The sequence below is a fragment of the Notolepis coatsorum genome, assembly GCF_963971535.1.
Source record: "Notolepis coatsorum genome assembly, chromosome: 14".
Taxonomy (NCBI): Eukaryota; Metazoa; Chordata; class Actinopteri; order Aulopiformes; family Paralepididae; genus Notolepis; species Notolepis coatsorum.
Genome location: NC_140178.1, coordinates 89741580 through 89763901, shown reverse-complemented (window position 1 = coordinate 89763901; position 22322 = coordinate 89741580). Strand labels below are relative to the sequence as shown.

General features: G+C 43.6%; 1 protein-coding gene across 5 annotated transcripts in view; it reads right to left on the bottom strand.

The window, feature by feature from the left end:
- Positions 1–22322, bottom strand: part of cdc42ep1b (CDC42 effector protein (Rho GTPase binding) 1b) — a 102529-nt gene that overhangs the window by 53125 nt on the left and 27082 nt on the right. Inside the window, exons 2-3 of one of the 5 annotated variants that reach the window (XM_084329357.1) lie at positions 21145–21345; positions 4093–4402 (exon numbers count right to left, since the gene is read on the bottom strand). The exons of 1 other annotated variant lie outside the window; for it this stretch is intronic. The gene's annotated coding sequence lies outside the window, so the exon portion shown is untranslated. The remainder of the gene's footprint in view (positions 1–4092; positions 4403–21144; positions 21346–22322) is intronic. 3 more of the 5 variants (XM_084329358.1, XM_084329359.1, XM_084329360.1) reach the window with 3 other exon arrangements.

The window sequence follows — 22322 nt, the reverse complement described above, 5'->3', positions numbered from 1 at the left end:
TCCTCTGGCTTCCCCTCCAGTAGCACCAGTTACAGAGGAGCCTAAATGGACTTGATTGCAGAGTGGAGGTGGTGGTGGAGTTATGTCGGATTTTAGGCAGCAGTTCTTACAGAGAACAAGGGTTTCCCAACTTAATAGTCTATATATTTTTTTTAATTGCACAATGATGGAAAGATCTTGGTTTTTTTATCTAGCGTTTTGAGTGCTTGTTTGTATAGAGAAATAACCAGTGTTATTGTGGTGATGTTAGCAGTAGACCAGGGTAGACAGTAGTTTATGTAGGATAGTATGAGAGAAAACATGTACATGTTTGCTGATGCCTCTGTGGACATGTGGTTCCTGAGATGCTGAAAATTCGCCAGAGTGAACTTTATTTTAATTTGATTTGTTTACAGATCTTTGAGGTATGGTTTTTGAATCACAATACCTAGATATTTATATTCTTTATTATTCAATTTGGGCAAATATTCTGTTCTAATGGTCTGATATTTTGGAGGATAGCAGGAAATGTGCTTTGTTCTCTTAGCTTCCAACATTTAGAGTGTCTCCCTTTATATTTTTATCTATGATCACACTCTATATTTAGAAAGTGTTTTTCTTTATTTTAAAGCTGTGAGTTCAATGTAATTTGCCAGTTTGATGTCTCTGTTTAGTTGCTTATAGCATTCAGTTTTGGTTTGTGATTCCATTTGAGTTTTCCAATGTTTTGTGTAATTAGATTTTAGGTGGTCAATCTGTTTAATTTGTAGGCGTCTTTGGATCATGACTAATCATGATTAATGTTAGTGAGTTAGTAAATTACAGCTCAATGAAATTGTATGATAGCAGTCCCTATAAGACAAGGTATTGCTATTTTTTCAGCTACATCATTTCATGGAGCTGTAATTAACACAACAATGTCCCTGATGACATCACTGGTGGACATATGGTGGAATACTGTATACTTCATCAGATCATATATTTATCATTTAGCATTTTAGCATTTAGCATTTTTTGATTATATATTAGATTTAGATGATTGGATTATTAGATTATATATTGTAACTATTTATTGTAGGGCAAATATAACTGAGAGGGCATACATACCCTCATCTCGCACCTTGTTGCCCATATGCACATGTCCAGAGTTAATTATATTGATTTGTTATATTGTTTACACTGCTTTTTGTGGGGGACAACAGCATTACCTGGTTACCCCAGCCTCTAGTATGCCAAACCCTTGTTTACAAACAGTTAACATCCCACCGTCAGACACTAATCACTCTACCAGAGGTTTATGAGCACCCCCGTAAAACCAAAATAAATATTTCCGCTATCCCTTCCCCCCTTTTCCCCCAAGCCTAGTAGTGGAAATTCCAGTCCGTTTGGCACGGCGGACAGGGAGGGTTTCCTTCGTGGCTGTGCCGGGGAAAGCACGACTACTGGACGCTGTTGCTGTGGCTGTCTGACCTGCCGACCCGACACACTGAATGGGAGGTTATAAATAGCCCTGTTAAGGAAGTGTAATTGGATTGTGTCACCTTACAGTCTCCACTAGATACTCCCGTGTTTTCTCTGCTTACTACCGGCGAGGCTGCGGGTCGGGGCCACGTTTAAACTGCACAATAGAGCATCTTCACAGGGTCCAAAAGGATGGACCCTACCTCTGGAACGAACTCGAGGCTATAGCTTGTGGTCCTGAAAAGATCTTGGAGGCCCTGCCCAAAAACAGACTCGGGAAAAACCAGGCCCAGCCTGAAAGGGACCTAATGTAATTAGACCTGCCCTAATGAACTCTACATGACTGAACAACACGAGAGAGAGAGAGAGAGAGAGAGAGAGAGAGAGAGAGAGAGAGAGAGAGAGAGAGAGACAAACAGACACGATATAGACAGACAAATGATCAACCATATATCCTTTGCTATTTTAAGCTTGTTCTGGAAGAAATTACTGTGAGTGTCAACCTTTAGTAAAGTCCTGTCTTTAGTTATCCTAAATAAATCTTATACAATTGATATCTTAATTATAACTTATTAACCTAGTTGTATAGTGCATAATGAAACGATTGTCAATCTGTATTGTTCTAGAGAAAGAATGGGCATTCATTCAAGTCAAAGTTAATTTATCATGGATGATTCCATCATTCCAAGCTGAGAGAGAGAGAGAGAGAGAGAGAGAGAGAGAGAGAGAGAGAGAGAGAGAGAGAGAGAGAGAGAGAGAGAGAGAGAGAGAGAGAGAGAGAGAGAGAGAGAGAGACACACACAGAGAGAGAGAGAGAGAGAGAGAGAGAGAGAGAGAGAGAGAGAGAGAGAGAGAGAGAGAGAGAGAGAGAGAGAGAGAGAGAGAGAGAGAGAGAGAGAGAGAGAGGGAGAGAGAGAGAGACAGCCCTGGCAGCATGTTTATTTGTTTATTTATTTACCCAGGGACAATGCACATTAATCAACATTTTCTGTTTCCACATCAATGGGAGAGAGTGGCTTGGGAGGTAGAGCCGTCGTCTGGTAATTGGAAGGTTCCCAATTTGATTCCCTGAACAAGACACTTAATTACTCCTGATGAGCAGGTTGGCACCTTGCATGGTTGCCCCCACTGTCGGTGTGTGAATGTATGAGTGAAGGGGTGAATGTGAGGCATAAATTGTAACGCGCGTTGGATAAAAGCACTATATACATGCAGGCCAGGCCATTTACCATCAATATAAATGTGCTAGTAGAGTTAGCTAAAGAGCTAATCCATAGTCCCTGCCTAACATGCAGGTATTTTGGTGTTGGAGGTAACCCACAGAAACACAGGTATTACATGCAAACTCCACACAGAGAGGCCTCCCGCTGGGGTTCGAACCCTGGACCTTCTTGCTGTGAGGCAGCAGTGCTACTGTAACCACCGCGCCACGCGGTGCTGCTTCTAATCTCTGATTGTCAGTTGGTTGCAGGCCAACAGAACCCTTTCACTACCACACTACCAAAGGGTTAACCCTTTCACTGCGACAATACAGAAGGTTAACCCGTTCACTGCCACACTACAGAAGGTTAACCCTTTCACTGTGACAATACAGATTAACCCTTTCACTGCCACACTACAGAAGGTTAACCCTTAGGCGGCCGGGTAGCGCAGCGGACTAAGCGCCTGTCTACCACCGCAGAGACAGTGGGATCGAATCCAACTGCCAGCGGTACCTCCGGCTTGGTCGGTCGTCATACTGACACAATTGGCAGTGTCAGCGGGTGGAGAGCCGGTGGGGTGGGTCCTGGTCGTTGTAAACAGCGACTCCTACAGGTCGGTCAGGGCGCTTGCACAGCGAGGGAGGGAACTGGGGGAGGTAGTGTGAGCCTCCCATGCGTTACACTTCCCCAGTGAGAGTCCTCGCTGTCAGGTGAAAAGAGGCTGCTGGCTGTCTCCACATGTATCGGAGGACGCATGTGATAGACTTCAGGGCTCCCTAGACCGGCAAGTGGGGGGCAAATTGGCATAACGACTAAATTGGGATGGGAGAAAAATACAGAAAAATAGGAGGAGAAAAAGTAGATACAAAAAAAGAAGATTAACCCTTTCACTACCACGCCACCAAAGGGTTAACCCTTTCACTGCGACAATACAGAAGGTTAACCCGTTCACTGCCACACTACAGAAGGTTAACCCTTTCACTACCACACTACAGACGTGTGGTAGTGAAGGGGTTAACCGCCTGCAGTGTGGTAGTGAAAGGGTTAAAGCTAATATAATTATGACACAAAGACAGTCTTTATCTTTGAAAGACGGGGCCCATCGATTTGACTTGCACCCACCCCAAGACCCCTGGTAATAATATCAACTAATAAAGAAACTTGAAACTTGAATTTTCGACCTGACTCTTGCCTGACCGAATAGTTGACCCACTGGCAAAGCCTCCTCTGGCCTCTAATAGGGCTCTCTGGCTAAGAGGACCCGCAAAGACCTCTCCTGCACCACAACCACTGGGTTTGGTAGCTGTGTCTTTACATCTTGAATCTGACTTCAGTGTGTAACCTTCTTTCCTTCCCCATCTTATCCCCACTCATTTACAGTACAACAACAACAAGGGAATATCTCCAATCTACTTAACTCACTACCTAGTACTCACTACATAGTACTTACTGGCAGCAAGTCCGTTTGGCAATTGTTCACAGAAGTCCTAAAGCTCTGAGACGACCTTAAAGCGTTTCCATCCAGTGTGGGTGGTCTTCACACCTCTCACTCAGGGGTCCGCGGGCCGCGGGGGGCAGGGGGTCCGCTGGCACGCGCCGTCGACCCGCTGAAGAGGTTAATCCGAGTATGTGGCACCACACCGTCCCGCGGGACGTCCTGTGTCTTCCCACTCCTCTCCTCCTCCTCTCCCTCCACGCCGGTCCCCTTTATCCTTTGTCTTAACGAGTCCGTCGCCCCGCTGTCAACAGGGGGTCCAGACCTTCAGGAGACAGTGAAAAAAATAGGCTATAAGAATAAAGGACCGATGCGTTTCTTTCTTTCTTTCATCTTCTTCTTCTTTTTTTTAAGTAATAAATTAAAGTGCTGTAATCCGAGCAACCGTTTTGTCTGTTTTCTTTTGGAAGAGAAGAAGAAGAAGAAAACAAAGAGGGGACTCCTCCAGGATTGTCCGTGCCCTGGATTAGCTCCTAATCCCTCCTCCTCCCTCCCTCCCTTCCAATCCACTTAAGGCTCTTGTGGTAGATCCAGGTAGGGGGGCTTCTCTGTTTTCATTCAGGGCAGCTAAATTGAGGGGCAGAAAGAGAGAGAGAGAGAGAGAGAGAGAGAGAGAGAGAGAGAGAGAGAGAGAGAGAGAGAGAGAGAGAGAGAGAGAGAGAGAGAAAATATACAGATAGAGAAAGAGAGAGAGAGTGATACACAGAGAGAGAGATATATAGAGAGATGAGAATACTGTAAACTTAGCCAAAGACTGGAGAATGGGCAGCAAGCAGACAGATTCCCATAATAAATGTGTCAGGCAGCTAAAGGTTAAGGTTGACTTATTCTGGGAACGCTCGTTTCTCTCTCTCGGTTCTGGCTTAGGAGTTACCAGTGACAGCCAGCAGGTTCCTGCAACTTTGCTTAGTGCGTGTATTCTTCAAACAAAACCCACAACAGGGTCCATGTTTATCAGACTTCAGAGTAGGAGTGCTGATCCAGGATCACTCCACAGGTTACATGACAATACACCTCACTATCGCCTGTGAGCCAATCTGGTCTCAGATCAGATTCTCTCTGGGGCTTCTGGGCACACAGTGATGAACCTGATACCAACCTTCTTGTCTGACTCTTGGGGAACACGGCAAATAAGTCTATTACCCAAAAAAATATTAAGATGATTTTCAAATAACTTGTGTTGAATGTAATGTGTGTCTCAGCCATGTAATGTGTGTCTCAGCCATGTAATGTGTGTCTCAGTCATGTAATGTGTGTCTCAGTTATGTAATCAAAGATGCTGACAAGACAAGACAAGACAGGACAGGACAGGACAGGACAGGACAGGACAGGACAGGACAGGACAGGACAGGACAGGACAGGACAGGACAGGACGCGTCTATTCGAAGCCTAACCCGTTCATGCTTCCGCGTTCGCGTTTTGCGCTCTGATTGGCCACTGATGTTTCTGGTCGCACCAATCGTGTGACGGCAAGTTCTTTCGCCGGTTAAGCTTAGGCACTCTTTCGAAGTTGGTTAAGGTTAGAGTTTGTCTTAGAGCAGGGCGATAGAACACCAGCCCTGATTCCAAACTCTAACCTTAACCAACTTCGAAAGAGTCGCCTGAGCTTAACCAGTGATAAACTAGGCGTTAGGTAGTTTGCTGCTGGTCGAGGCGGAAATGGGCGCGTCACGCGATTGGGCGCACATGTCACATGACCAGAAACGTCAGTGGCCAATCAGATCGCACCAGAAACAGCAGTGGCCAATCAGATTCGCAAAAAACGCGAACGCGGAAGCATGAACCGGTTAGGCTTCGAATAGGCGCGGACAGGACAGGACAGGACAAGACCAGACCAGACCAGACCAGACCAGACCAGACCAGACCAGACCAGACCAGACCAGACCAGACAAGACATGATACAGAGGGGAGGTACAGGTATGGGCAAAGTAATTGAAGAAAGACATAATTATAGGCAATAAAATAAAATCTGAATATAAGATATGAGAAATTTAAACAGTATAAAGGCACAAATGAGGGTCTGTATGCCAGTCATATACAGTAGGCTATGTTACAATAAATATCGGCAATATAAAATAGAATCTGAATATATACTATGAGTAAAAGTAAACAGTATACACAAGGTTATAATAATATGTTATAGTCCATGCAGGTTTTGGTGGTTAAGAGTCAGACACACTTAATGGTTAAGGGTGAGACATAGTAGTTAGTTCTGGAGTTCTGCAGCTGTTAGTTCTCCAGCTGCTGGCAGAAGTCCATGCCCACAGTTGTGGAGCCTAATGGCCGCTGGCACGAAGGACTGTCCCAGAGAATATACTCACATAGACAACAATGTGAGTCTAAAACAAACTTGTCAGTGTCAGAATTATAGGTGGGGGGAATCGAGAATCGAGATCGAAAAAAAAAAGATATTTACAAATAGCAAATCTATTATTTTTCATATTTCAGTCTTGTGATATGGGTTCAACTTGCTCATGACTTTAGAACTATAAATCATTAGCTTGTTTTCAAAATCCAACAGATTACCAAGATTGGCCAAGCCGAAAGACTTTCGCAATATGCAAGCTTTAGTTTGTAAGATAAAGGTTAACAGCAATCTAGACTCTAGATAATCATGATGAACCGAGAATCCATTTTAAATTGAATCGCGACCCCAAGACTCCAAAATGGAATGCTGAGATCCCAACCTAAACAAACATCTGCCTGTCAACACACAGTCCATTAGAGTGATCCTCCACAGTCATATGGCCATATCAGATTCCCAAGCCAGATAGAAATAATAACATGTTGTCTGTATATTCTTGTTGTCAGCAGGGATGTAGGTGAGATGGGGGAAGGGGGGGGGGGGGTTCTTTGTATTTTTAAATGATAAACCAAATGTAGGCAGTGTATTAGGGCTGACCCTATTAGTCGATTAGTTGACTAATCGGTCGAAAGGAGCCGTAGTCGACTGGCCAACCTCTTAATCGAATATATATAAAAAATATATATTTATAAAAAAAATCTTTTTTTCCAAAAGTGGCACGCATACCAGAGGCTAACTGCCTACGAAAACAGGCACAGAGGCACTGAAAGAGGATTTCACCCATCTAATGAACACACTAGACTAGACAAATATCAAGATGTATCCATCAGTGGACCAATTGCATGCTTTTGCAGAGGACAAGAAGCCTTCAGTCGACTCCTTCAGACATTAAGCACCCCCACAGCCCAAATGGAATGATAATTTTTTTTAATTTTCTTTTAATTTTTTTTATTAAAAATATATATATTATTTTTTTTAGTCGACCAATAGTCGACTAACGGCAAATTTTGGCCAATCATAGTCGACCATCCAAATCCTTAGTCGGGGACAGCCCTACAGTGTATACACATTGTCAAACAGTAGGTGCGCTCCCACACTTTTTTTTTTTTTTAAATTTTTTTTATTATTGCAAAACAAAACTTATTAAAAGTCAGTACTCAACACACAATGTATAATGAAACTTTCAGTAAAGGTGGTTAAAATATATGCAAGTACAGAAACAGGATAAAACAAAAATAGTCAATAATAACATTTTAACCGTATACAGTGTATATCCAGCGAAGTTACAATTATATAAATGTTAGTATATAATATACCCCTAATACCTATTTTCTAAAACCCTACACACATATGCTCCAGCTCAAACCCCCCCCCTCCCGGACCCCCTCTTGGATAGTACCTCCATTATCCCTCACTCCTAACCAGACACCACCATTATAGGCTAGCTTTTATTCTCTCCACCACTTCTAACCACATTGACATTTTGGATTCCTTGAGCCCCAGAATTCTTGCTGTAGATATTTCTTGATATATCACATCGAGATATGTAAGAAACCACACTTTCCGGCACATTTTTTCCGGTTGAAACCAACGTGATGCGATCAGTTTTTTAGCTACTGTGATACCCGATAAAACCAATCTTTTTAGTTGTGGATTCACTGCAAACTCAAAAACATCATTCAATAGCAATACCGCGGGGTGTACAGGTATATTCCAAAATACGAGTATTGATAATTGTTGGGACACATCTTTCCAGAATGCCTTAACTGGTGGGCAGTCCCAATACATGTGCATAAATGTTCCTTCGTCCCCATTTGTACATTGGGAGCATTTGGAGTCTTGTATAAGCCCCATTTTGCACAGCCTTATAGGAGTCAAGTATGTCCTGTGAATATAGTTCAGATTGATTTGTTGATGATCCGGGTTCCTTGATGTAAGTCGGACATTTGCCCAGGCTCCTTGCCAATCAAAGTCATTTTCCAGGTCTGGTATATCCCTCCTCCAGACATTGTCTAGTTGAAGGGTTTCATACGAGGACGTTAGTAATTGATAATAAAAACCTGATACAAAACCTCCCAATGTATCTCTTTCATAGAAAAATTTGTGGTATCTGTGGTGTTCAATTGGTATGTGTAATGGAACACCGTGAGATCTCATACAAAGTCGTAACTGTATGTAAAAAAGCCATGTGGACTCGGTGAGGTTAAACTTTATGCATATTTCGACATAACTACAGAGGCCCTTGTTATTAAAAATATCCCCTAATGAGTGTATGCCTCTCTCTTCCCATATAGGGAATCTTATAGGTCGTTTTCCCATTAAGAGAGCATTGTTATTGAATATGGGAGTGTGATTATGCCATACTTGAGGGTTAGGAAATTTCCTTTGTGTTTCCCGCCATGTCCTGATTGCATGGGTAATTATTGGGCCAAATTCTCGCTCACAATGCTTGATTGAAAGTTTAGTGTATGCTATGTCTTTCAATCTCTGTGGGGCTACTATGTTTTCTTCTAATTTTCTCCAAGATACCAAAGCCTCGGGGTCAAACCATATCTTCTTCAATGGTCTTAATGTGAAGGCATTAAAATATTGTAAAAAATCTGGGACTGCCATGCCAGCGTCTGCTTTATTTCTCTGTGCGGTGGATCTTTTTATGCGAGGTGGTTTGTTATTCCAAATAAATTTGTATGTGGAGGTTTGTAATCTTTTCCAGTAGCCCTCTGGAGGAGGTAACGGAAGCATTGAGCTGAAGAAATTGATTCTTGGTAATACATCCATCTTAACTATTGATACCCTTGCCTGTACTGAGTTTTTAAGTTTTGCCCACCTGTCCAGGTCGTCTTTGATTTTGTTCTGTATTTTTGTGTAATTGTGCTTCACCGTTTGTCTTATGGTGGGAATATTTCCACACCCAAGCATCTGAAATGTTTGACCATGGGTATCGCACCTGGGAGGGTTGTCTCTTTTTTTGCACTGGTGTTAAGAGGAAGAAAAGCCGACTTAGGCCAATTTATTTTAAATCCCGATAAATCACCAAAGTTCTCTATCAACTTGAGTATAAGCGGCAATGTGTTGTTGGGGTTTTGCATGAACAATATTACGTCGTCCGCATATAAACTAATTTTATGATGTGTGCCCTTGATTACTATTGGTTCTATGTGTTGGGATTGTCTTATAAATTGTGCTAAAGGTTCTAATGATAGATCGAATAGTTCGGGACTAAGAGGGCAACCTTGTCTGGCTGAGCGTGATACCGGAAAGATATCGGAGATGAATGTGCCTGTTGTAATCCTGGCCGATGGGTCCTTGTATAGTACTTTAATCATATCAATGAAACCTTTTCCTAACCCCATCCTTTCCAATACTGCCCATAGAAACGACCATTCCAACCTGTCAAATGCTTTCATAGCATCCAGGGATAGTATCGCCTTAGGTGTGATGTCCTCTTTGTCTGTATCTAGTACGTGCAGTATTCGCCTTATGTTATCATTGATCAGGCGACCTTTTATGAAGCCTGTTTGGTCCGGATGAACTAAAGACGTCATATGCTTTTGCAATCTGATGGCTAATATCTTAGAGTACAGTTTGACATCGGTTCCGAGGAGGCTTAAAGGACGGTAACTACCGCACTCAGTGGGGTCTTTGTCTTTTTTGTGAAGAACTGAAATGAGTGCGGTATTTTGGTGTTCAATGAAGCTTCCCTCTTTGACTGAGTATAAGATCATATTTAGTAATAAGGGTCCAAATATGTCCCAGCAAGAAATGTACATTTCTGATGGGATACCGTCAATTCCCGGAGCTTTGCCGTTTTTCATTCCGGATATGGCCTTCTTGAGTTCTTCTAATGTGATCGGTACTTCTAACTGTTTAGCGTCTTCATCCGTAAGTTTAGGGAGAGTAATTTGATTAAGATATGTGTCTAATTTGTCTTGATCAAAGGTCGTTTCTGAGTTATATAAGTCGGAGTAGAATTCTTTGAATGTATCGTTTATTATTTTGGGTTCTGTTACTAGAGCTTGTTGTTTCCTAATGGCAGTTATATCTGCAAATTTTGCATTAATTCTTAGTCGCATGGCTAATAGGTGACTAGGTTTAGAACCTTGGAAGTACTGCTGTTGTCTAGTGCTGCGTATTTGCAATTCCGATTTTTGTCTGTACATTGCTTTGATCTCTGTCTTTAGAATGTTAACTTGGTTATCTAGTCTAGTAGAGTTGTTGTATTTTAAAGAATTAAAAAGCGTTGAGTAAAGCGTTTCCATTTCAGACAGTTTTGTGTTTTGATTTTTGCGCAATATGGAGGTAAATCTATCCGAGAAATCCTTGATCATATTCTTTACCGACATCCATAATATTCTGGGATCTTGCACCGAGTTAGCATTATCTTGTAGGAATACTGTGAGAGCTTCTTTAATTTGTGTAATGAATTCCTTGTTGTTAAGTGCGCTCCCACACTTACGGTTACGGTTTCACCTGCACAAGCCTCTCTGTCTCCCTCACACCCCCCGTGTCTGTCGCTAACCCTGTGTCTGTCCGATTCACTCCCTGCTCTGTGCAAAAGGCACAGCTGATAGTGATAATCATCACGCTGATGGATCGAGAGTCCGCACCTGCAGTCTAATCAACACACCGCCTACAAGAAACCGCCTACAAGAAGACCAGGATCTCCATGCATCAGCGTCAGATCTTCGTTTATTGACAGCCTGGCAAGTATCTTGAGATTAGCTCTATTGCATATTCTTTTTTTTTCATCATGTTACCCTTACTCCCGTTGTGTTTTTTCGTGTCTCCACCCGTTTCATGATTTTTTGACGTCTCATGTTTTCCCTGTGTTTTTGTCTTGTGTTCCCCTCGTTTTTCCCTTGAATACTTACCCTGTCTCTCTCTCCGTTATCCTCACAGCTTCACCCCCCTGCTTCCCCCCCGGTCACGGATACCCACCCGCCAGGCTCAAGACACACACACACACACACACACACACACACACACACACACACACACACACACACACACACACACACACACACACACACACACACACACACACACACACACACACACACACACACACACACACACACACACACACACACACACACACACACACACACACACACACACACACACACACACACACACACACACACACACACACACACACACACACACACACACACACACACACACACACACACACACACACACACACACACACACACACACACACACACACACACACACACACACACACACACACACACACACACACACACACACACACACACACACACACACACACACACACACACACACACACACACACACACACACACACACACACACACACACACACACACACACACACACACACACACACACACACACACACACACACACACACACACACACACACACACACACACACACACACACACACACACACACACACACACACACACACACACACACACACACACACACACACACACACACACACACACACACACACACACACACACACACACACACACACACACACACACACACACACACACACACACACACACACACACACACACACACACACACACACACACACACACACACACACACACACACACACACACACACACACACACACACACACACACACACACACACACACACACACACACACACACACACACACACACACACACACACACACACACACACACACACACACACACACACACACACACACACACACACACACACACACACACACACACACACACACACACACACACACACACACACACACACACACACACACACACACACACACACACACACACACACACACACACACACACACACACACACACACACACACACACACACACACACACACACACACACACACACACACACACACACACACACACACACACACACACACACACACACACACACACACACACACACACACACACACACACACACACACACACACACACACACACACACACACACACACACACACACACACACACACACACACACACACACACACACACACACACACACACACACACACACACACACACACACACACACACACACACACACACACACACACACACACACACACACACACACACACACACACACACACACCGCACTGGAGTGTGTTAACGTTTTGCAACATATTATTAAATGCCTTTCAGGGTTGAACTTTCCTCTGTCTCCCGTGTTGCACACTTGAGCCTACCTGTAACCGCTTCCTAACACTTCCAGAAATAGCACTACAACCCTGGCTGTCTGCTCAGGAGAGAGTGCAGGGCAGGCAGCCATAGCCTCCTGACCTCGGCTGAGTGTCCCGACACAGCCTGACCTCAGCCAGAGCAGGATTAGTGGCAGCAGGGGTGGCTGGCCGTGGAGTGACTGGCCGTGGAGTGACTGGCAGCCAGGACCCATGGGGATACAACAAGTAGTCAAATAGTTGATTTCCCCTCAAATTAAAAGATGAGGATGGGTGACATTATATGACTGTTTGAAAATGGCTTCCTCCATTATCATTGAGAGAAGTAGCATTGTCTCCCAGTGCTGATGTTTGCGGCTGTGACCCATCCTCTTATTTTTATTCTAGTTTAGAACATTGGTACTGTGACCCAATGCCCATCCTCTTATTATTATTCTAGTTTAGAACATCAGGGCTGTGACCCATCCTCTTATTATTATTATTCTAGTTTAGAACATCGAGGCTGTGACCCATCCTCTTATTTTTATTCTAGTTTAGAATGTCGTGGCTGTCAGCCATCCTCTTATTATTATTCTAGTTTAGAACGTCGGGGCTGTGACCCATCCTCTTATTATTATTCTAGTTTAGAACGTTGTGGCTGTGACCCATCCTCTTATTATTATTCTAGTTTAGAACGTCGAGGCTGTGACCCATCCTCTTATTTTTATTCTAGTTTAGAATGTCGTGGCTGTGACCCATCCTCTTATTTTTATTCTAGTTTAGAACATTGGTACTGTGACCCATCCTATTAATATTATTATTCTAGTGTAGAACGTTGGTGTATTCTACTGTTAGTGGATGTGTTTGAATGATTTGTGTTAATGGAGGGATGGTCAGGAGGATAAAGTGACATTTTCCTGCAGCTTTAGCTGTATTACATTTACATTTACATTTAGTCATTTAGCTGACACTTTTATCCAAAGCGACTTACAAGTTTTGTAAAACAAGACAGCAGGAAGGGTACAACTCTATCAGCTGAGTAACAATGTTCATCAAAGTGCTACAGTGTATTCTACATCTATGTAAAGATGCAGGATGTACAATTTTAGTTAGTTAACGATGTTCCATCACAGAGCACACAGCACACAGACACTTTGTGGTACTTTGTGGTTTAGAATGCATGAATTGTCATGCCATTATAAAAACTCTATCATAGAATATGAATATAATTTTTTAATGCAATAATCTTGCCCAAAAGAAGATATAGCAGTTATAGCAACATGTTGGGAGATGACATATTCTGGAGATGGAGATTTTCTGGAACTATGCAACCATGGGGATGTATTTTATATATTTTTTGTTAACAAGAGTGATGCCATGCCTTCAAATTCTACTGTTGTACAGCTCCCTTAATAGGTTCTGACTGTGATGCTACCGTCCAAATGTGGATCTGCCATACTACATATTGTTTTCAAGTTCCAACCATTGATGGCGGTAAGCTGTCTTTAGATGTTTTGAGGACGTCTTGGGTCATTCTAATTGTAGCCAAGTGGGGGGAGATGGGGGAGGGGAATCCAGTCTGGCAAATCTGTAGTTGAAAACATTTTGAATACTTGGCTGGGGGGAGGGGACGGGGGGTGCACTGCAGATTTATCTGTTGAGACTGTGTTGATAAATTACACACACATTTCCAGTAGATCAAATATGTGAAACCACACTCAAATATATATGTAAATAATATATTCTCTAATATATACTAATCTAATACTAATTATATCTTTTTACCACAAGATCTGCTGGCCAGCAGACATGCTGCTAAATGCCCCCCATGGCTCTGGCTAGAGAAGGATTAATGTCATAAGCTGTCAGACCGACTGACCATAATATCCTACCAGGAAGCTGTCAGACTGACTGACCATAATATCCTACCAGGAAGCTGTCAGACTGACCATATCCTACCAGGAAGCGTGTAGCTTTATGCCAAGCAAGCAGTGCAAAAACTTACCGTAGTGGCATGCAGTAATGCGCCTTTCATTTTCCGCCGCCCAGCGCCCAGGTCGCGCGGAAATAGGCTGTCTATTGCCATTCTCTTTGACAAACTCTAACCTTAACCAGCTCCTTAACAACGCCTAAACTTAACCGTTCTAACCTTAACCAACTCCGAAACCATGCCTAACCTTAACCATAGAAATTATATTGCCATTCTCTTTGACAAACTCTAACCTTAACCAGCTCCTTAACAGCGCCTAAACTTAACCGTTCTAACCTTAACCAACTCCGAAACAATGCCTAACCTTAATCGGCGAAAGAATACACGTTAAAAAAAAATCACGTTAAAAAATATTTTCGATGGGATTCGAACTCGCCAGCAAACAAGCCATAGGATCCACAGCCATGTGTCCTTGCCAATTGAGCTATTGCTAGATACTGAATTTAGGGGCGGTGACTTATATATATTGAGCTCCGCTCGTGTCGCATGCGCGGGCACCTCGCGCGAGCACGCCGGCGCACGCACGCACCTGAGCGAGCACGCCGCCGCCGGTGCACGCACGGTAGCATTTGTCTGAAAAGAAGGGCGCTTTACCGCACTAGCGTGCGGTGACGAATGCGGAAGCATTTTTGCACTGCTTGCTTGGCATTAACGTACAGGCTACCAGGAACCTGTCAGACTGACCATATCCTACCAGGAAGCTGTCAGACTGACCATATCCTACCAGGAACCTGTCAGACTGACCATATATCCTACCAGGAACCTGTCAGACTGACCATATCCTACCAGGAACCTGTCAGACTGACCATATATCCTACCAGGAACCTGTCAGACTGACTGACCATATCCTACCAGGAAGCTGTCAGACCGACTGACCATAACCTACCAGGAAGCTGTCTGACTGACTGACCATAATATCCTACCAGGAAGCTGTCAGACTGACCATATCCTACCAGGAAGCTGTCAGACTGACCATATCCTACCAGGAAGCTGTCAGACTGACTGACCATAACCTACCAGGAAGCTGTCAGACTGACCATATCCTACCAGGAAGCTGTCAGACTGACTGACCATATCCTACCAGGAAGCTGTCAGACTGACTGACCATAACCTACCAGGAAGCTGTCAGACTGACTGACCATAACCTACCAGGAAGCTGTCAGACTGACTGACCATAATATCCTACCAGGAAGCTGTCAGGTTAAATGTAATTGAGTTAATTTCCACTTGTTTGTTATCCTGGGCTTTTCCTTCCTTTGTTTAAATGTCATCCTCCTCTCTGGTTGTTGTTGTTGTGAGATTGCTTTGGTTGTTGTTGTGTTATTGCTTTTGTGTTTAGTTGGTGTTAATTGTTTTGCTGTTAGACTGGCCTGGCCAGGTGTTGCCAATGTTAATTAGTGTGGGTATATATGTGTGTTTCTCTCTCTCCTTGTCGTGGCGTCATTTCCTCCTGTTACCTGTTTCCTTCCCTCGTCGTTGCTCTCCCTTGGTGGTTCTAGTAAGTGTAGTGTTTGTTTGTGCATCTTTGTTTTCTCATGTTACCAATTTGTTTTGTATTTAGTTTAGTGTAGTATTCCGTTTTGTGCATCTTTGTTTTCTCGTGTTACCAGTTCGTTTTGTATTTAGTGCCAGCGCTGCTGTGCTGTTTGTTTTGGTTGTTCCTGTACTATATTCATGGCTCTAGTGCAGGGATCGGCAATAGGCGGCCCGCGGGCCGACATTGGCCCGCCAGCAATAATTTCTGGCCCGTCAGATTATTTTGAGAATATGATATTTATTTTACGCGCAGGAAATATTCACTCGGGACACCAGGGTGTCTTTTATTGTGAAGCTGTATCTATCTACCGGTAGTCATCAATAGCACTATAGCCAATTGAAATGCTAGAAATGGTCACGTGGACTGGGAGAACCAATGGAATAGTCCCTAACGAACTTTCACTTCCGCGTTCGAGATGGAGCGAGTAACAAAATGTGTTAAAAAACAAAACAAACATCTTTGGATAGGGAAATGCAACAGGGAAATATAACGCTTCTTTTAATAAACAGGAGCCATACTTAAAATACGGGTTTATTGCAACAGGTCGGTGATTCTTGCGTGCCGAGCCGACGTCCTCTCTGCATAATATGTGGCGACAACAACAATGAGGAAATGGTTGTTATTACAACTGTGTTCAAGTTGGCAGATAAAGTAGCTGCATTCAACGCCAATCTGGAATTGGAGGGCGGCGAGTGGATATGTGACATGTTTCAAACATTAGCAGGGATTTTGGAGGACTGAACAACAAACAAGGTATGGTGAGTCGTGTTTTCATGCATTCTGTCTTCTGATCTGTTCATCACCCGCCGCGGTGATCTGCAACAGCTGATCTGCTGTTCATGAATGAATGAATGAAAACTTTATTTAACAGATTGCAGAATGGGTACAATACAGTACGGCGCAATACACACAATTGTTAAGCTGATCTGCAACAGCTGAGAGCTGTTCATGAATGAATGGATGAGTGAGAACTTTGTTTGGCGGATTGCAGAGTGGGTGCAGTGCAGTGCGGCGCAGTGCACACGGTTGTTGGGGGGATGCAGACCAGAGAAAAACGTTTGTCTTTTTTCAATATCAGTATATTAAATTAGCCATTGTTTTTGATCCTGGCCCGCCAAGCAACGGCTTGGGGAAAATCTGGCCCGCGGCAAAACCTAATTGGCGACCCCTGCTCTAGTGATTCGCTAATAAATTATCACAGTATCTGAGAAGAGCAAACTGTTGTTTACGTTTCCTCCATTCACCAGTCATTCTGCAGGCTCGGAGGTGCTCTCCGGTATTTCCGCATATTGGGTTCTACTTTCCCCTCTGGTCGTAACAGTGGCCATATCTGATCTTATCTCACCAGGAAGCCACCATTGACCGACAGGAACCTCTGGGGTTACAGCTGATACAAGGTGATGCCAACATCTGTATTCAGATCCAAATAAATACTTACTTCCTCCTTGCCATTGTCCTTGATTATAGTCTACCTTTATTTTAAGCGTCTTGTTCTCAAGCTCTATTCTTACCGCCATCTCAAAAGTCATGTCAAAAATAGTATATGAACAGGTCGAAAAGTACCTTGCGGAAAAAAATCAAATCTACGAATTCCAATCTGGCTTCAGAACATCCCACTCCACTGACACATGCCTTCTCTATTTGAACGACCACATCAAACAAGAGGTGGACGCAGGCAAATACTGCGGCATGGTCATGGTGGACCTACAAAAGACCTTCGACACTGTCAATCACTCCATTCTGATTGACAAGCTAAAAGCAATTGGTTTTGATAGACTATCAGTGAGCTGGATGCAATCCTACCTGGAGGGGAGAGAACAGATGGTGGAGGTAAAAGGTAGCCTATCCCCCCCGCTCCCAGTGAGCTGTGGTGTTCGACAAGGAAGCATACTAGGTCCGCTACTGTTCCTAATTTATGCAAATGACATGTCATCAGCTTGTGACTGCAACTTGTTCCTGTTCGCGGACAATTCAGCCCTGCTGGTCTCTGACAAGAACAAGTTACAGGTTGAAAAAACCCTCAGCTCAGAACTAGGCAAAATCTGCACCTGGCTCGCTGATAACAAACTATCATTACACCTGGGTAAAACAGAGTCCATTCTCTTCGGTTCAAATAACAAACTCAGCAAGACCGACGGCTTCTCAGTTACAGTGGGTGACAATATTGTCACAAGGAAAGATGAAATTACATACCTAGGTTCCATCCTAGAGGCAAATCTTTCCTGTGACAAAATGGCATCCAATGTAATAAAAAAAGTCAACCAACAAACTAGATTCTTGTACCGATTCTCCTCTCTGGTAAACAAGAATACCCTGAAGACTCTGGCAGGAGCACTCATTCAAGGGTACTACGACTATGCTTGCACCTCATGGTACCAAAGCACCTCAAAGGCGCTAAAAACAAAATTACAAACATCACAAACATCACAAACATCCTAGAACCCACCTCACCCCTGCCCACTTTGACAACCTAGGATGGCTTAGAGTAGACGACAGAGTACAGCAACTTGCAATGGGCCTGGTCTACAAGATACACTACACGACTAAGGTACCCATGTACATGTCAAATTACTTCCCAAAGGTCAGTGAATACCACGACCACAACACCAGAGGGAGCTCCACAAATCATGTGAAACCCAGATTCGGCTCAAACAAGGGACAAAACATGTTTTGCGATTATGCCACATCAATGTGGAAAGGCCCTACCCACAGCTGTAAAGGAATGTCAATCACTACCCACTTTCAAAACCACTCTCAAAGAGCACCTACGGGAGACTGCAATTCGAAACTGGCCCCTGTAAATCTCCTAACCTAACCCAACCCCCTCAGTAAATGTCCTAACCCAAGAATACACAAGACCCTCTTCTTGGGTCCAAGTAAGGTTTCATGAATAATCCAATGTACAGTTACCCCACCCCGCCTACCCATCACACCCACCCAATCACCTCCAATGTACAGTTCCCCCCCCCCCACCCCACCTTTTTTAGACCATTTTTGTATCACAAACAGTACTGTATTTGTAAATCTGGTATGTCATAAATGTATAGATGTAGCAATACTGTCTATCTGTATGTCATGTATGTCATATGATGAATTGAAAATGGGGGACCCTGATGTAAACAAGATGAAAGTCTTTCTCTGGTCTGCATCCCCTTAACAATTGTGTGTATTGAGCTGTACTGTATTGTACCCATTCTGCAATCTGTTAATAACATTTTCAATCAATCAATCAATCAATCAATCAATCAATCAATCAAGCTATTTACTGGACAGTTTACTTAATCAATGCACTCCCCATGGGGAACTTAGTCCTCTGCATTTGACCCACTAACTGCATTAAACACTTAGGAGCACTAGGAAGCCACAGACAGGAGCCCGGGGATCAACTCCAGTACCATGGTCAAGGACATGACGGTCAAGGACATGACAGTCAAGGACATGACGGATCAACTCCAGTCCCTTGGTCAAGGACATGACAGTGAAGGACATGGTGGTCAAGTACATGACGGATCAACTCCAGTACCTTGGTCAAGTGTTACGATTAGTACGCTTCTTCGGCATGGTGATGAACCCAGGTGGCAGAGTATAATGAGACAGAAGTCGACGTGGTGATGAACTAGGGCTGGGCGATATGACCAAAAACGTTATCGCGATAAAATTATAAAATTATTTTCATATAATTCGATATCGATAATTATCGTCGATATAATGTCCGTCAAGTTTAATTAACTTCTTATGCTGCTGCGAATGTCTCAAGTCGAGTTGATGTCGTCATCAGTCTGCGCACGTTAGCCGACAAGCGGAGTATCTCATGACAATAAATATGACACTAAAATACTCTCTTCCGCCACAATATATTGAAACGACGTCCACTGTATATCCCACACTACCATAAACGTGGCCTCAGAATTCAAAACACACACATACTCGGCACGTAAATATATAAAACAGTGCCGTGCAAGCTAGTTATCCTAGCCAGCCTGTTGGTTCTAAGCTGTGTATTCCATGACAATGTGCTAAATATGACACTAAAATACTCTCTTCCGCCACAATATATTGAAACGACGTCCACTGTATATCCCACACTACCATAAACGTGGCCTCAGAATTCAAAACACACACATACTCGGCACGTAAATATATAAAACAGTACCGTGCATTCGTGCAAGCTAATTAGCCTAGCAAGCCTTGTTGTTGAGTGAGTCCTACCTCCTTCCGGGTCTCGGCCATCTCCTTCACTGATTGGTTGTTAGCTGTTGTGCGTAAGTACGTCATCACGTAACGCTGGTTGTTGTTGTGCTGAGCCGAGGCTGAATGGAGCCAAGCTTGGAAAATCGATATATCGAAACTTTGCGACCACGTTTCATGTTTATTTCGAGGAAATAATTTATCGCGATAGTTATCGTTATCGTTTTATCGCCCAGCCCTATGATGAACAGTTTACTTTCACAAGACAAAAACACGACTGACATACAACGGTAACATTTAGCAATGATCGCGCACAGGAGGGCAGGACAGACAACACTATATACACAGACTAATTGACAAGACACTGATAGACACAGAGGGTAATTACAAACAGGACACAGGTGTGATAGACAGAACCAACCGAACACAGTACACTGGGAAAACAATAACAATTAAACAACCAGACTAACACATATTTACAAACCACAGACAGGGGAACACAAGACTAACACAGTGGAGACAACAACAACAACACAGATAATACACACAACAAACACAACTGACAATAAACAATAATGAGTTGGTGTGTGAGCTGATGCCAGATCTGCATCAGCCCACCGGTTGGCAATGTTATGTTCTGAGGTTTATTGATGGATGGGAGGTTGTGAATGTGAATGTCTGGGTCCTGGTCCCACAGGACCAGGACCGGAGGAAGTGTTACAGTCAAGAACATGACGGTCAAGAACATTATGGATCAACTCCAGTACCTTTGTCAAGGACATGATGGATCAGCTCCAGTACCTTGGTCAAGGACATGCCGGTCAAGGACATGACGGATCAGCTCCAGTACCTTGGTCAAGGACATGCCGGTCAAGGACATGACGGATCAGCTCCAGTACCTTGTTGGCCTCTGGTGTCGAAACCAATCTGTGGCAAGGGATGGTTGCATCATGTGGACACTTGCTTCTCTGTGGAGTTACGATGCAAGTCTAACATTAACTGTCTTTCTCTCTCTCTCTCTCTCACTTGCTAGCTAATGTTAACAGCATGGCCAGAGTGTGCTCTAAGGGCTTGTGTCCATATATCGCTTTTTTACTGGCTACGCTCGGAGCGGCCGCACAAAACAGGTGGCCAGGTGCAGCACTTTTCCTCTAGGCTGCCGCATGCTGCCGCATATCCTCACTCCTCATTGGGAACCATTTAAAAAAGATGCTGGCGTCCAGAAGAAACCGCTATATGGACACAAGCCCTGAGGCACTGACACGAGGCTATAGAAAAACATTTATTTTACTCAGCTATGATAATGTTCCACATTAAGTACATGCTATGCCAAAGCTCAGACACCAATGTCAGGTTGTACCAGCACACATTCAGGGCTCTACGCTAACTTTTTTCACAAGGAGCACATGTGCTCCTAAATGAAAAAATCTAGGAGCACACAAAGAAATGTAGGAGCACAGTGTGTGTGTGTGTGTGTGTGTGTGTGTGTGTGTGTGTGTGCGTGCGTGCGTGCGCAAAACTGCGCATACTAAGGGTCAAACATCTGTGCAATCGGTTGTCCAGCTGCTTTTGTACAGTATGTTGTAGTGTTGTCAAGATAACAACATTTTGACGATAGGAAGGGTAATGGAATATATTATTAGATGACAGAACATGGAAAATTCTTTATACAATTCTTTGATTAATTATAATTTAAAGAGACCCCCCTCACTATTGGATGCCTCTGAGCGTTTCCACGGATATCTTATGGCACTTTTCCACTGCATGGTACCTACTCCACTCGACTCTACTCTACTCTGCCTTTTCGGTTTTCCATTGCCGAAATTAGCGGGTGCTTTTTTTAGTACCTGCTTTGTCGAGGTTCCAAGCGTGTGGAACGGGTACCAAAAAATTACCTGAAGCACTGATTGGTCAGAAGAGAGAATCATCACTACGTCATCATTGC